Here is a 13,833-nt window from a genome sequence, read left to right as displayed (position 1 = left end):
TGTGGGTATCATATAAAGAAATGACTAAGTTAATCCTCACCCTTGACAAGCTCACAATATAATGTCATCCAACATAAAAACAAAGTACGTGCAGGACAAATAGGAAATAATAGACAGAGGGAAGGTTCTTGCATTAAGTGAGCCTGGAAAAGGTTTTTTATATTTCATTTGAATGTGAAATGCAGGGGAGCAATGCTATGAACAAAGTGCTTTATGTTTGAGCCCTGAATCTAGACCACTAAATGGTACAGTACATGAAGTGGTGGTCCTGGAATCAGGAAGTCTCAACTTCATGAGTTCATATCCAGCATCATGGATGCTGTGTGACCCTGGGCAAGTCACCTAACCCTGTCTGTCTCAATTTCTTCATTTTTAAAATGAGCTGGGGAAGGAAATGAAAAACTGATCCAGTATCTCTGCCAAGAAAACCCCAAATGGGGTCACAAAGCATCAGACATAACCAAAAACCAACTAAACAACAACAATAGATGGTAGGAATACTATATTTGGAGTGAAAGAAACTGGGATCAAACACTGGATCTTCAAAGAATCCATGTGACCATAACAAGTTATATTACTTCTTTGGTCATCACTGTTCTTTTTTGAAAAATGTTAGTAAATAGATATTTGTTAAGCAACTAATTATAATTAATATGCCAGGAACTGTGTTAAGTACTATATGTATGTGTGTGTGTGTGTGTGTGTGTGTGTGTGTGTGTGTGTGTGTGTGTGTGTGTGTGTATTTTGGATGAGAGGGAGGTGGATAGGTTAGTTGTCCCTTCCATTTTTAATTGTATAAAAGTGTGTAGAAATAGCCTTTGAGAGCTCAGGGTCACCTTCACTATGATAAAACATCAGTATAGGACGTAAGTGTCACATTAAATGGCACACAATTATCCTGAGTGAAATTAGAATTAATCAATTTTCTGATAGACAGGAACAAAGATTCCTTTCTTGAGGTCATACTGTTCAATGATCCTGATTATGAAAAGATCACAGTGACATGGTAGAATGTTTTTAGAACAACTATAGCAGTTCTGAAAGTGTTATGCTTATGAGCTAAGAAAGTAGTATCCAAGGAGAACAATTAAAAAACTTATTGTTCTGAACTTTATTATATAATATGGTCCTAGGTGGGAAAGGAAAAATGTAACAGTTGGAATAGAATTCATATCAAATGAGACTGGAAACCAACACCTAGGAGACAAAATGAATGGCCAGTTAAAAAGTATACTCAGGGACCTTTTGAAATAGAAGTATAGAAAATGATTTACCTATGTGTGTGTTTTTCTGAGTGGTACTTGTTCTCCAGGCCTCAAAGATTTTGAGAGAGTCTCCATGATAAGATGTATAGAAAAGGACCCTGAAAATCAATAAGAAGATAAATAGAACATATTGTGCTTTAAAATATATATAATGATACTTGTAGATAAAAGTATAACATATGTACTTACATGTTTTGACATAAATTTCATACCTGTCACACTTTTAAAAGTATTTTCATGTTTATTAACTAATTTGATGTCCTCATATGAGGTGTATGAGGCTAGTATCATGCAGGCAAAGAAAATGAGATGGAAAGTCAAAGTATCTTCAATTTTAAAGAGTCCTGGGTTGCCATAAAGTCCAACCTATACTTGACTAAGGATCTCTGCCACAACATTCACATAGCATTCATTGTAATTGAATCTTCTTGATAACCTCTAGTGATAGGGAAATTAGAATCTTCTGAAACTGTTCACTCTTTATTTTCACATATTTGTTTTGATGTATCTCTTAAATATCAAGACTAAAACTGTCTTACTTCAACTTCAAGTCACTGCTCTCAGTATTACCTCCTTGGTGAAAGAAAAACACATTAAAGCCCAATTCTAAGGAGCAACATTTCAAATCCCTCAGACATGAATAATATAGCATTTAGATCCAGAAGACTATAAAGTACTTGAGGGAAGAGACTTACATTTTTTTTGTCTTTATATCCCCAGCATTTAACAGAGCATCCCAGATGTGGTAAACACTTAATAAATGTTTATTAAGTTGAATGGAGTAATGCTTTGTGCTTGCAAAGGCTTCTGTCCTTTAAGTGCCCTCTGGTTTGTCATTTTTTCCCCCAATGGGTGTATTGCTGGCAAAATACAATACTTAGAGCATATGAGTCAGTCATATAGGATGACACTCAAGCAGTTAAGTTCATTAATGGGATTCCCAGGGACAAGAAGTCATTAATAAGTAGAACAGTTACACACTGGAATCACCCAATGGTGAAACTCTTGTTTCAATGTCAGAAAAAAAATGTGCTCATAAAACAGCCACATGACAAAAGGTATTGATTGGTGTAAATGGAAAAATGAGCACATTGGCTATGAAAAACAGACCTAAAGAAAGGACCCTGAGGGAAGAAGGTCCATGAGGCTTTGATAACTGATAGAGGCCATGTAGCTCCCACAGCTTCAATAAATCCAGTCAGTGGCACCAAAACAGGCAGAGAAGGTCACTTGCTTCCACAGCAGCCTTCAAGGTATTGACAGAATGACTTCCTTTCAGCAATCTTCTTTTATTTCTGTTGCTCTTATCTAGATTCTGAAAGCAATTTTATAGTCCTTATCATCTCCTTCCTCTTGGAGGTAGTCAGGAGATGGGTCAATTGTCTGAAATCTCAGGCTAAATAACTGCTGAAGGAAAGCAGGACCTAAGTCATTCAACTCTTCCTGAAAATATTAAAAAGTTAACAGCAGAAGAATGTTATCTTAGCTGAGCAATAGGACAGCAAAGGAGAAAAAGGAAAGTCGTTCTAGTCCTGCACTTCCACATGCATTACCTTAGTTGCATAACCAAGTCACAGGGCTGATGAATGGTATTGCTACTGTGCAAATCAGCAGAGGTGCACAGCACCAGGAGCTACAGTCAATTAGTAAAGGACTTAAAAAGGAATCAGATTGGAAGCAAGAAAAGTTGCTTTTAAGGGGAAAAGAAAGCAAACATTGGAGGAACATTGATCTCAGCTTGCTGCTGTCTGATTCTCATTCCAAAGCAAGCAACTTGTGAATGCAAGTCAAAACCAATAGAATCATGGCTAGTTTGCAAATTTTATTTTCATTGTCAGCTTGAACAGGAAGTCAATGTATTATTCTGTTTGGAATGAGAAGAAATATATTGCAGCAATTAATAGTTCTTAAGCAGCAAATTTTGACGACATAAGGAGAAATTAATCAATAACTAGAGCTGGACAAAAGTGAAATGTGCTATTTTGGGAAATACTGGGTCGCCCATCACAAGAGGTATTCAAAGAGAGCCTGTATGGTCACTTACTAAAAAATTTAGGATCACTGATCCCAAGTTGGAAGGGATCTTAGAAGTCATTTAACCCAAGTCCAAAATTTTAGATATCATTAAAATTAATGTTTTGATTTCTTACTTCCTTAGCTTCCTTCAAGTCTTAGCTTAGCATTTTCTGAAAGTCTCCTTTCCATAAAGTCATAAATTTTAATGCTGTTTATCTACTGTATATATGAGATGTACAGTCACTTACATGCTGTCTCCTCCATTAGAATAGGAACTCATTGAGGTCAGGGACTATTTTTGTCATTATATCCATAGAAATTAGCACCATACTGTGCTAAATCTAACACAAAAGAATCACTCAATAAATGGTAAGGGACTCAATTTGTTGACTGAGAGGTCAAGTGACTTGCATAAATCATAGAAAAGAAAATTGCATGTGAAATAGTGAACTTGTTTTACAAACAGCTATTTTGTGAAAGTATATACATTAAATTTAATTAAACTAATAAATTAGATAACTTTAGTACACTAGTAAAAAGTGCTTTGCTTCTAACTCTCTATTTGAACTTTGTTCTGCCCTTCAAAGTTTTTAAATTATTTATTAATACTATCAGATTTTATTCTTTTTATTTACATTACTTTCACTACCCACTAGCTCCCCACTCAAACAGAAACCTTCCTTTGTAAATAAACATAGCAAAAATGAATAATCATTGTCTATGTCTGAAGATATATACCTCATGTTGTACTTCTAGTCCATAATCATTGTGCTTAAATGTGTAAATCATGCTTGCAATTTGGTTCTACTTGGGTACTGGTTCCTCATTGTATTTATCAGAGTTCTTAATTCTTTCAAAGTTGTTTGCATTTTTACCACTGTGAAAATCATTCTGCTGGTTTTGTTCAATTCACTCTGCATCAATTCATTCAAGTCTTCTCAGTTTTCTTTGAATCTGTCACATTCATCATTACTTAAAGCACAAAAATATAGCATCATATTCATATGCCAAAATTGTTGATTCATTATCAAACTGATGAACACTCAGTTTCTAGTATTTTGCTAATACAAAAAGTACTGTTATGAGTATTTTGTACATGTCTTCTTTCCTTCTGACTTGGAACTCTTTGGTGTATATGGAAAAAAATATTATTGTTTTTTCAAAAGGTAGGTTCAGTTCAGGGTCATTGGGAGGATAGTGCCACATTGTTTTCCAGAATGTTCTGAACAATTCTAAGTGTTTTAAATAGTGCATTATTTGGTGTGTTAATATATACTCTTCAAAATTCTGATTTTCTTAATCTTTACCAAATTGACAGGCAAGTGATTAAACCTAAAATCTGGTTTAGTGTAAATAATGAATTGAAACATTTTTATGTGATACACATATATGTATGTGTATATATATAAACACATACATATACATATATATCGTAGTAATATATATATACATATTTACATACATACTATATATGTATATATACATATATGTGTACTATGTATGTACATATGTAAACACACACATATATAATTTCTTCATTAGAAAACAGTTGATTTATGTCCCACGTGTTTGGAACACATTTCCCAATAAATTGTATATATCAGATCTTTATCAGGCTGTCCCCTTCAGATATCACCTTGTAAGAGTACATAGTCCAACTCTTCCCACCTAAATTCTAGCAAGCAAATGAAAGTGAACTCAGAAGAGTAATTCCAAAGAGATCTGAATCTGAATAAAACCTCCCACCTCCAGCTCAGAAAAGTACGTGCATGCATGCTCACACACACACACACGCACACACACACACATACACCAGTGGAGGAGAGAGGCTGACAGAGGGGTCAAACTAAAAAGTCCTTTGCCAGTTGAGTTAAAAAGTATGACACAAACAATCCCAAGGCAGGAAATAAAGATGTAATTGTGAGTGAACAGAAGATACCAACAATACAGAAATCTTAAAGACCCAGAGTCATTAAAGACATAAACCTAGAAAAAAGAGAACAACACTATACTAACTAACTAGCAGAGATTTAAATTCAAATATACTTTGTCCACAAGATCTGCTAGAATTCTTGGAAGATATGAAGCAAGAAATCCACTGTTGGTGGAGTTGTGAAAAGATCCAATCATTCTGGAGAGCAATTTGGAACTATGCCCAAAGGGCTATAGATCTTGCCATAGCCTTTGATCCAGCAGACACTGCTAAGTTTATATACCAAAGACATCCCCCCAAAAAAATAAAGAGAAAAAGACCTATTTGTACAAACATATTTATATTAGCTCTTTTTGTGGTGTCTAAGAATTGGAAATAAAAGGAATGCTCATCAAGTGTGGAATTGCTAAACAAGCTGTGGTATATGATGGTGATGGAATATTACTGTGCTACAAAAGCCAAGATGGCCATATGAGGAAGCAACCCACTAAAGTTCTCCTAACTTTTCCCTCTAAACTGACATAAAACTGTCTCTGAATGCACCAAGGAGTAGAGAAACAATCTACCTTCTAGCAGGAAAGCTCTGTCTTACCTGGGTGGGAGGGAAGTGAGGTTCAGGAGCAGCAGCAACAGAAGAGCTTCTGGGCTCACAGCAGAGGCCTACAAAGGACCTCTGAGCCTGCTGAACAACAGTGAAGTGCCACCCAAGAAGGTCAGCAACAGATTCCCATGTGACTTCCCAGCAGAGACAATACTTCCAGAGCAAACCAGCCCCAGGAATTCAGCAGATCACAACTAAATTACAATTCAAGGACCTTGTTAACAGAGTAACAGGTTACCATAACAACCCAGCAGTAGATTGAACCACAGGGCCTGAAGATCAAAGGGATCACTCCTCCAGGGCTGGCTGACAAAAAATAAGTAAAAAACAAAGGAAAACAACAATGAAAAAAGTTTGATTATTGATAGTTACTTCAATAAAAGAAAATCTCAAGACACAAATAGAGGAGGACAGTAACAACATAAGTACAGGTGAACCTTCAAAGAGAAGTACAAATTGCTTTCGTGCCCAAAATAAATTCCTGGAAGAGCTTAAGAAGGAATTTGAAAATCAAATTAGAAAGGTTGAAGAAAGATTGGAAGTGATGTAGCAGAAACACGAAAAAGAAATGCAAAATGATAGTATAAAAATACAAAAAAATACTGAGGAAAAGAACTCCCTAAGGATCAGATTTGGTCAAATGGAAAAGGAATTACAACAAGTAAATGAAGAAAATAATTCTTTAAAAATTAAATTTGAACAAATGGAAACTAGTGATTCTATAAGACCTCAAGTAAAATGTAAAATTTCTCATTAAAAAACAACTGACCTAGAGAATAGATCCAGGAAAGATAATAAAAGAATTATTGTACATATTGAAAGATATGACAAAAAAAAAAAGAAAAGAAAAGCCTGATCAATATCTTTCAAGAAATTATCGAGGAAAATTGCCCTTTAATATTAGAACCAGAGGACAAAATAGATATTAAAAGAGATCCCCAAATGAAAACTCATGGCAAAGATTAAACCTTACTCTCATCATAGTTGGTACAGAGGAATATTGATTAAACATACTATCCATGGGGCAGCTAGGTGGCACAGTAGTTAGAGCACTGGCCCTGGATTCAGAAGGACCTGAGTTCAAATCCAGACTCAGACACTTGACACTTACTAGCTTTGTGACCTTGGGCAAGTCACTTAACCCTCATTGCCTCACAAAAAACAAAAACAACAAACAAAAAAAATTGGAAAAATATATAGGGATATTAATATACATATGGAAAGAACTATATACATGTACATAGAAACAGACATAGACATATATAGATACAGATAGATACATAGAAGTTGCAATGATAAGTCTAGGGAGAAAGTATTGGGAAAAAAAGAGTTAGTGTCATAGATGCTAAAGTTTATCCAAGTAACACACTTTCTGAAAATGATAATGGAACAAAAAGAAATTAATTAATCCCAAAGGCAACAAGATAAATATTATATTAAAATTGAAAAAAAATGATTCAATAAGTAATGAAATGTAAAATATATTCTATCAAAAACAACTGGCACACACACAAAAAGATAAGAGCAAAAAAATTTTGAAAAAGATCTAGCAATCATTAGACTATATGAAAACCAAGCTAAAAAACAAATGAAAACTAACAAACATACAAAAGAAGAAACAAAAACAATGAATAATATGAGATATGTCCTGAAAGACATGTCAAAATAAACATTCCAAGGAATATCACAGTGAAAAATCTAGAGCTTTCCTGGCTAATAAAAGAGGCTCTAAACACCCAGAAATAATGAATTTTAAATGCCAAGGAGACATAGTGAAGATCACTCAAAACTTAGAAGTTAAAACACTAAAGGAAAACAGAACTTTAACTCTAGTTTTTCTGAAAGTACAACATAGAGAATTATAACTGATAATAACTTGCTCTCCAAAAGTCAGCATAAATCCTATAAGGAGAAAATCAACATTTATTTGAATAGAGGATATTCCATATCTCTTTATAGACAACAGATAAATATATATATATATATATATATATATATATATATATATATATATATATTTCAAATTCAAATCCCCAAACTCAAGGAAAGTTCATAGAAAAGTAGATACATTTAAGCAACTGGAAAGAGCTATACATTAATTAATTGAATACATTCCAATCTGGAAAAAGCAATAAATTTCCCTAAGAATCTTAATACCTTGAAGGTCAAAGAACAAAATAAAAATACAGAAGGCTTTGGGATATTTTTGTTCTCCCTTAATAGAGTTAAACAAAAGAAGGGGATAATATGATTATATTAAGGACAAAAAAGGAGAGAAAGACTGAAAATAGCTGTCATTAATTGAGGAGATAATGAAAAGAAAACCATACAAATATGAAGAAAGGGGCCAAATATGTATTGATTACATGAATCAATTTTATCATAACAAGAAAAAAGTTTAAACACACAGTCACACACACTGTCGAAATTCACTAAACTCAGTTGGGAAAAATCAGGAACAAGAAGAATTGTGGTGGCTAAGTGGAAGGAAAGGAATTGGGAATGAATGAGTCATTAATGAAATAAAATTAAACTTCAGATGGTATATTGTGAAAAAGATATTAAAAGAAAAGATAACCTCTTATTTTTCTATCTCTCCTCTGATTCCCAGTCTTGTGAAGCAGCCCATTAAACTTTAGGTGACTCTGGTTGTGAAGTTTTTGTCTTCTTCTTGTCAGACCTAAATCTTCTCTGCAATTTCTACCATAGCTTCCAGTTATGCTCTCTGATACCAAGCTAAGCAAATTCAAAGTCTCTTTTGGATGACATTTCTCATATTTATACTCCTGGTGTGTATTTTACCATCTGTCAAATGAGGAGATTAGTTAGATAGCCTCTGAGGTCACTAAAGGCTCTATGTTGAGCCTTTATATCCTAGGACCTTATGAATACTCATATGCTTAAAAACTACCATGTCACACCAGACAAAGATGGCTTAGAAGGTCATCAGGAGGGGATTGCGGTGCCTGGGCAAGAGTAGAGCCCAACACCACAGTCACACTGACACAGATCTAGTCCCAGGCAGGCCAAGTGAGAGAAAGAGACCCCTGGAGCCTCTGAATGAGCTGCAGCAACAGTGTCATCTTGAACTAAGCTGACAGTCTGGTGAGAGGGCTGAGTGGTTGGCTGAGGGAGGATTACAGGAATCTCTGCTGGCCCTGAGGTGGAACTTGTGTTTTTCACCCCTGCTAGGAAACAGGAAGTAGGTTTGAGTGGTAGTTGCCTAGGTGGGGGAGTGGTACAGGCTTGTCAGAGCTAACAACAACAGCACACAAAGATTTGCTGCCTGGTTAATTACCAAGTTGGTGTGGGGTTCGCTATGGATCAGGGAACAGGCCAGGTGAGTGAAGAACCTGCCACTCCTTAAATCATACCACCTGGGAACCCCAGAAGCTTGGGAAATTACAGCCTGGACAGAGTACCCCAATTTAAGGAGTTAAAAGTCAAGTAAAAGAAAGGCAAGATGAGCAGACAGAGAAAGGTGAGGACCATAAAAAGTTTCTTTAGTGACAAGGAAAATTGAGGTGCACCCTCAGAAGAGGACACCAATGTCAGGGCCCCTATATCCAAAGCTTCCAAGAAAAATATGAATTGGCACCAGGCCATAGAGGAGCTCATAAAGGCCTTTGAAGATAAAGTAAGAGAAGAAGAGGAAAAAATGGAAAGAAAAATGAGGGTGATTCAGGAGGGTCATGAAAAAAATGTCAACAGCTTGAAAAGTCAAATTGGCCAAATGGAAAATGAGGTACAAAAGCTCTCTGAAGAAAATCATTGCTTAAAAATTAGGATTGAGCAAATAGAAGCTAATAACTTTATGAGAAAGCAAGACACAATAAAACAAATCCAAATGAATAAAAAAAAAAGGACAATGTGAAATATCTCCTTGGAAAAATAGCTGACCAAAAAAATAAATACGTGAGAGATAATATGAAAAGTATTGGACTACCTCAAAACCAAGATCAAAGAAAGTGCTTAGACATCATCTTCCAGGAAATTGTCAGGGAAACCCTGATATTCTAGAATCAGAAGATAAAATAGAAATTGAAAGAATCCGCTGATCACCTCCAGAAAGAGATCCCAAAAGGAAAACTCCTAGGAATATTGTTGCCAAATTCCAGAGCTCTCAGGTCAAGGAGAAAATATTGCAAGCTGCTAAAAAGAAAGAATTCAAATACTGTGGAGCCGCACTCAGGATAGCATAAAATCTAGCAGCTTCTACATTAAAGTACCAGAGGGCATAGAATATGATATTCCAGAGGGCAAAGGAATTGGGATTATAACCAAGAATCATCTACCCAGCAAAACTGATCATAATCTTTCAGGGAGAAAAATGGAACTTCAATGAAAAGAGGACTTTCATGTATTCATGATGAAAAGACCGCATTTGAGCTCGGGTCCTCCTGGGTACAGTGTGGGTGCTTTGTCCACTGTGTCACCTAGCTACCCCATATCTTTAGGGTAAAATTGAGAGGTGAAAGGACTGAACTAGTGAAGGGGGAAGGGGAGAGGTAGAATGGAGTGAAATCCCACATGAAAGAAACAGGAAAGGGCTCATGGAGTTGGGGAGAAATGGGGGAGGATCAGGGCAGTGAATGAACCTTACACTCATTAAAATAGGCTTAAAGACCTTAATATCATTAGAGTTGGCTCAAGGAGGGAATAACATACACACTCAATTGGTTGGAGTAATCTATGTAACTCTGCAGGAAATTAGGAGGGGAAGGGGATAAGGAGGGAGGGGTAAAAGAAAGGAGCACAGATTCAGGGTACGGGCAGTCAGAATCAAATCCCTTTTGAAGAGGGATAGGGTGAAAAAAGAAAATAGAGTAAATATCATGGTAAAGGTAATAAGTTGGAGGAAAACAGTTAACAATAGTAACTGTGAAAAAGAGAAAAGGGGGAAAATTATACAAATAATATTTATAGCAACTCTTTGTGGTGGCTAAGAATTAGAAATCTAAGGAATGTCCATCAATTGGGGAATGACTGAACAAGCTATGGTATATGATTGTAATAGAATATTATTGGGCTATAAGAAATGCCAAACAGGAAGATTTCATAAAAACCTGAAAAGACCCATGTGAACTGATGTATATCGAAGTAAGCAGAACCAGGAGAACATTATGCATAGTAACAGCATTATTGTTCTTTGAGAAACTGTGAATGACTTAACTACTCTAAGCAATACAATGATCCAAGACAATCCCAAAGGACCAATGATGAATCATACTATCCACTTCCAGAGAAAGAACTGATATTGATTGAACACAGACTGAGGCATGCTATTTTGCTCTCTTTTTTTACCCGTCTTTTTATGTAAAATGACTAATATTGTAATGTTTTACATTTTACATAAGTGCACATGTAAAACCTATACTGATTACTTGCAACATTGGGGAGAGGGTAGGGTAAGGAGGAAGGGAATGAGAGAGGGATAGAATTTGAAACTCAAAACTTTAAATAAATAAATAAACAAATGAGGACAGCAATTGTTTCCTTGCCTGACCAGAAACTTTGAGGGTCTTCCTCACCAGCATTGAGACTATTGTGATGGTAAATTAAGCCATCTTTTGTCTCAAGTATTTAACAGACCTTTGTCAATGAATAGTCATTGCTTTGGTCAACATGGGACCTCAGGAATATCTTAACTTGAAAGTCTATATCACCCATTGCTTCCTGGACCATCACCAGTCATCTTTTTTTTTTTTAAATTTTTTTTTTAATGAGGTAACTGGGGTTTAGTGACTTGCCCAGGGTCACACAGCTAGTAAGTGTTAAGTGTCTGAGGCTGGATTTGAACTCAGGTACTCCTGAATCCAGGGCTGGTGCTCTATCCACTGTGCCACCTAGCTGCCCCATCATCACCAGTCATCTTGACTCTGTCTTGCCACTGTACTTCAATCACTCTGGAGGAGAGTGGTAGGCTGTAGACGTTGTGAAGCTCTACCTCACTTAAATCCAATTCACTTTATGGACAATTCAAGATTTCACATTCATAGATATCATTAGTCCTTTACAAAAATGAAGGAAGAACAACAACATTATCTGAAATTATGCCCAAAGAATTATTAAACTGTCTATGTCCTTTGACCCAGCAATATGACTAGTACATCTGTTTTCAAAGATAATTACTGGCAAATGAAAAGAAATGTTTTAAAATATTTATAGCAGAGCACTGGCCCTGGATTCAGGAGGACCTGAGTTCAAATCTGGCCTCAGATGCTTAACACTTATTAGCTGTGAGACCCTGGGCAAGTCACTTAACTCCAATTGTCTCACCAAAAAAAGAAGAAAAAAAAAGAAAAAAATTATTTATAGCAGGGGCAGTTAGGTAGCACAGTGGATAAAGTACCGGCCCTGGATTCACAAGGACCTGACTTAAAATCTGACCTCAGACACTTGACACTTACTAGTTGTGTGACCCTGGGCAAGTCACTTAACCTCAATTGCCTCACCAAAAAAAAAAAAATTATAGCAGCTCTCTTTGTGGTGGCAAAGAACTGGATATTACGGGGATGTTCATCAATTGGGTAATGACTGAACAAGTTGTGGTATATGATTGTGATGGAATATTGCTCTGCTATAAGAAATGATGAGCTTGATGATCTTAGATAAACATGGATAAACTTGCATGTAATAATGAAGAGCAAAATGAATAGAAACAACAAGGTTATAAATGCATATAAAATAAATGAAAACATTCATTTAAAAATAGATATTCAATATTTGCAATGCTATCAGAAAACATAAACTAGTGCTCGCTTCGGCAGCACATATACTAAAATTGGAACGATACAGAGAAGATTAGCATTGGCCCCTGCACAAGGATGACACGCAAATTCGTGAAGCGTTCCATATTTTTGCTCTTGCTGTCAGGGCAAGGAAATAATATAATTCTACACTTTAAAGATAAAAAAAAAAGAAAACATAAACTATTATACTGTTGGAGTTGTGAATTATTACAATTATCCTGCAAAAGCTATTTTGAATGTTTTTTGGGGAAAAAAATATTTATACCCTTTGACCCAGATATCCCAGTCTTTTCATATGCCTCAAGGAGGCAAAGGTAGAAAGAAATGCTCCATATACAACAGAATATTCATAGTAGCACTTTTCTAGCAGCAAAAAAGAAAGAAACAAAGAAACTACAAAATGTCAATAAAAAAGCTGTCAAATGACATTTAGTGCTATTACTACAAGAGTCATTCTTGTCCCTGGAGCATAGATGAGGTGATTCAATTCCTTTCTTTTTTGTTACAAAACTGTGGGACAATTGAGTATATATTTTTGGCATATGTTGTTAGAGTTTTTGTGCTGTCTGGTTTTACTTAGATATACCTAATAAGCATTTAAGAGTCTATAGAACAAAGAATAAATATTTCACTTTATACTTGTGTGTTAAGCTCAAAACATAGTACCCTGGATAAAGTAGATGCTTAATAAATGAGTATTAGTTGATTATCAGAGATAACACTTTTTGTCAATAACTTGTATTATTCATATGGATTAGAAATCAAGGTTCAAAATGTATACTTTTTTTCTTTTCTTTTCTACCAATGCCTTTGTTCTATCAACAACAACAAATGATAACACACACATTGTCTCCACACAAAGTGTGCAGACCTTAGCCAGAATGAAATACTGACTTTAATCATCCCACGTTTAAAGGGCATGCTCATATTAGTCTTTGCATGTACTTTAGGGAAAAATATATTATAAATGTGTTCATATCAGATTGCCTCATAAAAGTAACTAGTTTATAATACCTTTGCTCCTAACAAATCTTCTACCTAAACTGCTATAGCCTTCAAAATATAAATGAATTTTGCATGTGTTGAAAATGTATGTACATCCCATATTTGACTAATAAAGAAAAATAAATTGGGGTTAAACCAATGTCAGTGCTCCTACAGTAACGAAGATAAGAGAAATGATCCAAACAAAACAAAAATATCTTGCAGGTCCTACCAAGATGAAAACTCTTCAGTGAAGGTATGGTCTGGAAATGTATGTTTGTC

The 13,833-nt window shown here is 35.4% G+C and overlaps 1 non-coding gene across 1 annotated transcript; it reads left to right on the top strand.

The window, feature by feature from the left end:
- The first annotated feature begins 12,569 nt into the window (after positions 1–12,569).
- LOC122744778 lies at positions 12,570–12,677 on the top strand. The gene has a single exon (XR_006355124.1). It is a non-coding gene; the product is annotated as a U6 spliceosomal RNA (small nuclear RNA).
- Positions 12,678–13,833: the final 1,156 nt, after the last annotated feature.

Source organism: Dromiciops gliroides, chromosome 2 (genome assembly GCF_019393635.1).
Source record: "Dromiciops gliroides isolate mDroGli1 chromosome 2, mDroGli1.pri, whole genome shotgun sequence".
NCBI classification, from domain to species: domain Eukaryota; kingdom Metazoa; phylum Chordata; class Mammalia; order Microbiotheria; family Microbiotheriidae; genus Dromiciops; species Dromiciops gliroides.
The sequence above is the reverse complement of the archived record's forward strand: the minus strand, read 5'-3'. Positions and strand labels throughout refer to the sequence as shown.